Below are 4,681 nucleotides of genomic sequence, written 5' to 3'. Positions count from 1 at the left end.
CCAGGAATGCCGCCCGGCCCGCGGGTGGGAGCCGCACAGAGCCGGGCCGCCCCGCCTCCTTCCTCCCCTCCCCCACGCGGCCCCAGCAGCCTGGGCGTGGGGGGGGCGGGGGGGGCTGCTCCCTGGGGCGCAGCGCTGGGGAGATGGAGTAGAGCTGGAATCCGGGGAAGGGCACCCAACACCCCAAAAGCTCAGCATTGCCAGTCACTTGTGAAATAGACCCCCTCTACGTACTTCGGGACTATAGAGATCAATGGGAAAACTGAGGCCAGTGGTTAGGGCAAAACACACTCATCTGGTGTTGACAGAATTTTATGGATGAGTTGGTGGCAGGGACGTTGACAGGGCCTGGGAGTCTGGCTCCCAGCCCAGAGTATTGTCCACCTGCGGACAGGGACAGGGGAGGGAAATGTGTGTGCTGTGTGGAGACGCACTGAGAGGAAGTAGGGACACTGCCCAGGCCAATTAGGGAGAAGGCTTGGGGTGGGGGGGGGAATGCTCCACTTTACAGGCAGAAAAGCCTAGTTTGAAGCCCAATTCCAGGGTCGCAGGAGAAAGATCGAGGCTGCCCCTGACTCAGTGTCCCTGTCACCAGCCTGTTTGGCCTCATCCCCTCAGAATGAAGCTGAGCTCAGGAAAAGAGAACCCAGTGAGTCACGCTGTGTCGCCCCCCCCCTCCACAAGTCTGACTCAATGAAGGTGATGAGAGAGAAAGGAGAGACTCTGCCTCATAGTACCAGGGAGCCCCCTGGGCAATATGCCCACTTGGGCCACAGGGCAGATCCTTCCAGTGAAAGGGCGAGTTAGCCAGACAGAAACAGGGAGAGCCCTGCCCACAGCAGCCAAGGGGAAACGTGACAGCGGCTGGTGGGCAGGGAGAGCCCTCGGGAGCTGGCCAGGAAGCAGAGGCATGACCGGGCTCAGAATTAAGCGTAGGGCACCTGGAGGCTAGGGAATGGTGACAGCAGGGAAACTGAGGCACTGAAACAGTGGAGCTGGCCTGGGATGACAGAGCTATAGAGGATACTTATATAAAGGGAACACACGTCCCTGGCCAGGTAGCTCAGTTGGTTAGAGCATACCCCAATGCCACAACGTTGCAGGTTCAATCCTGGGTCAGGGCACATACAAGAAGAATCAACAGATGAATGTATAAATAAGTGGAACAACAAAAATTGATCTCTCTCTCTCCCATCTTTGCTCTCCAAACATTAATAAATAAAAAACGTAAAAAGAGAATATGTATTCTGTAATTCTGTAACGTACGTGTATTCCATAACCCCTGGGACCCCTTTAGGCCAGGTTTCCTCAGCCTTCTCATTCTGCAGGCAGCCCTCACCTCGAGCTGTGTGAGGACTGGAGTTTGGGAAGGTTCTGGGACCTTGTATCAGCCTACTTTATTCCTCTTCTTCCCCAAGACGCCGTGAAAAGGAGAGGGTGTGGGCATCGTTGAAGGCTGTCGCCCCTCTGAAGGGCAGAATGAGGGCAATCCTCATTAGGGAGCTCAGAAAGAAGTGCAAGGATGCGGGGGGCAGTGCTTATTGTGAAAGGGGTCCATGAATGATTTATTTCCCTTCCGGTTAGGGAGGGAGGGGGAGGAGTAGAGAAGGGACCAGAAACAGAAAAGGGGCCTGGTGTGTGCGGCTTGGGAAGGGGGAGCCCTGGGGGCCCTGATAGTGACAGAGGAGGTATAAATAGCTTGGGCCCTGCGGCTCATGTTCTGTCGGCTGCCTGTGACGAGGTGCTCAGGAATTCCACTCTCTGGTTGGCACCCCCTCCCTGTCTCCAGAACTCTCATTCCCCCCTACCACCTTTGTCCCACGCCCAAAGCCAACCACCAGACATCGGTACCATCCGACTATTTGAGAGGCTGAGCTCTCTCCTGTGGAGAGATGCCCAGCTCCTGGGGACACATGACACATAGCTGGGTCTCACAAGGGACTGTGTGTGTGTGTGCGCATGTGTAAAAAGGCAGACTTCTGACACCCAACCCGAGGTGCCAGCTGAGGCCTCAGTGATGTTGTCTCTGAGGCCCTGATGAAGAAACTGAGGAACAGATCTGAGAAACGATGGATTCCTCTCCCTCAGCAGCTGCAGAGGACAGAAAGGGGCACAGTGGGTTTGCTTGGAGCCCGAGGCCCCTTCACACATCCTAGTGGCTCGTGGTCCTGTTTTGCGGGCATTGCCCGAGGTCCCTCAGTCGGCAGAGGGCCTCTGTTGGGGTGGGTGTGTTCAGAGGAAAAGCAGCCAGTAGAGAAAGGAGTCCCCTCTCCCCGGCTTCTCATTCCCTCTGCCCAGGAGAGGTCCTTGTGAGGCCCCAGAGGAGTCAGTGAATGGTCTCAGCAGAGCAAGGTGCCTAGTGCCAAGGATGGTTCCCAGAACCCTTCTTACCCCCCTGAAACCTGAGCCTGTTGCTCTCCAGGATAAATTGGGGCCTGACTCAGGCCCCAGCCAGCCAGTCACAGCAGCCTGACCCAGGGGCAGGCTGGTGACTCAGCCCTCAATATAGCCCATGAACCCAGGCCCCAGGCCCCGCCAGCAGGCTGGAACAGACCGTGCGCAATGCTGGTCCTGGGGTCTGCCAAGTTGGGGTGGCCCCCCTATGGGCCAGTGTGTTCCCTCCCAAGCCCGGCAGGGGCACACAGAGGGGCTTACAGGGGGTTTCATCAGCTGAGTATCTGGGGCAGTGCTGGCTGGGCCGCAGGCCGTTTATAGCCCCCTGACTCACTGCCTGCTGACCTGTCTCGGGGGGGGGGGACAGGTTGTCTGGCCTTCCACCTGGCCCTCCTTCTCCCCTCAAGGGGCACTGCTCATCCGCCACTGTCAGTGGCCACATTTAACTTGGTCTGAGCAGAGTCTGAATGAGCGGGTCCAATGGGGCACGTCTGAGAAGGCTGTTTTTTTCTGGAGCCGGGGCCATTTCCACAGGCACCCGTGAGGTCAGCAGGCTGGCCCGGCTCACGGCGGGCACTTGGACCAGTCAGTGGTACTGACCGGGGCCCTGGCCAGGGTGCCAGAGACTGTGGGTGGGATGGAAAGATCCATGTGCTCTGTAACCTTGGGCAGATCATGTCTTTTGGGCCTCAGTTTCCTCACCTCTAAAACGGAGTTCACAGTGCTCTCACAGGGATTTTTTTTTGTGTGCAAAGATGAAAGCAGGTAACGTAAAAGGATGAGCACGGTGCAAGCTGGTTTGCTTCGTCTGCTGGTATCTTAGGGACCATGTGGGTTCCGGGGAGCTAGGTCTTCCTCTCAGCTCCGTCTCTATCCCCTGTGGAGTCCACTGCCAGGATCTCTACCCTGCTCCCCTCCTCCCTTCCCTGTACCCCAACACTGCACCTGCCAGAATCAGAACCAGAGTGCTCCTGATCTTTAGAACCGCCCAGCCTGCCCCCCAATAGCAGCTGGTCCTCGACAGGAGCAGCAGGTGGTGTGCTGTGCCACGTGACCTGGGAAGGGAAAGCGGAGGGGGCTGTTGCACAGTGAGAGCAGAAAGGAAGCTGTTATGCGAATAGGGGGAGTCGGAGGCCCCTCAAGGTGTTTCGAGTCCTTGGTTCTATCTGTACCTCAGCCTGGGTGCAAGCCCCCTAGCTTCTAACAGACACCTCCATGGAGCTAAGGCTAGCTCAAGTGACGGTCACATTCAACACAGAGAGACCTCTTTAATCTGCTCTGGTCGAGAGTATCAGCAGGACCAGGGGTCGGAGCCCAGAGGATGAAGAGAATAGCATCCTAGAATGAGTCAACAGGGGCAGCATCCTAATGGGAGAGCTCTGTGTTCTAAGCAAAACGGCTGGGGGAAAAGCAGGACCGCTTTTCTGTCATTGCCCAGCCTCTAGGTTCGGGCCTGGGAAGGACCAGCTAAAGTCCTGACTGGAGGCCGACCGCCTACCTGACCATGACCTCCATCTTAACTTCTTTGTCTTCTTTCTTTTTAAAAAGATTTTATTTATTTTTAGAGAGAGGGGAATGGAGAAAGAGGGAGAGAAACATCAATGTGCAAGAGAAACAGTGATTGGCTGCCTCTCTCATGCCCCTGACTGAGGACTTGGCACCTGCCCGGGGCATGTGCCTTGACTGGGAATTGAACCGGTGACCTTTCAGTTCGCAGACGAGTGCTCAGTCCACTGAGCCACACCAGCCAGGGCTCCATCTTGACTTCTAATTAATGCCACGTTAAATCAGTGACCCTTGGTGGTCCTTCCCACCACTTAGTTCTCCAGCCAAATGGTGGCCAGAGCAAAGTCGATAAAAAGCAGAGTTTCACTACACTTAACTCAGGGGCCAGGGGCGCCGGTGGGCTGTGAGGGGATTTCTTCAGCTGGGTCACCACTGAGGACACAGTCTGATGTGGCCGAGGCCGTGCCTCAGATTTGGTCGTGCACTGCTCATCGGTCGGGGGTCGTGTTCGATGCGGGTTCCGTGTCGCAGGTCTGAATGGGGCCTGAGCTTCTGCCTGTCCAACGAGCTCACGATGCCGACGCCGCTCATCTGTGGGCCGCCCTAAATCAGTGCTATCTCCAAAGGGCCTGTGGGAGGTACCAAGACAAACCTGGGGGGTGGGGTGGGGACATAAACTCCCCACTCCATTTGTGGCTGACAAGGGCCACACCCTCCTGAGGCTTCCACGAGTGCCTGGGGCCCCTGTACAGGCCTGGAGCGGCAGCCACTCTCCACTGCT

This window comes from Phyllostomus discolor, chromosome 10 (genome assembly GCF_004126475.2).
Source record: "Phyllostomus discolor isolate MPI-MPIP mPhyDis1 chromosome 10, mPhyDis1.pri.v3, whole genome shotgun sequence".
NCBI lineage: Eukaryota > Metazoa > Chordata > Mammalia > Chiroptera > Phyllostomidae > Phyllostomus > Phyllostomus discolor.
The sequence above is the reverse complement of the archived record's forward strand: the minus strand, read 5'-3'. Positions refer to the sequence as shown.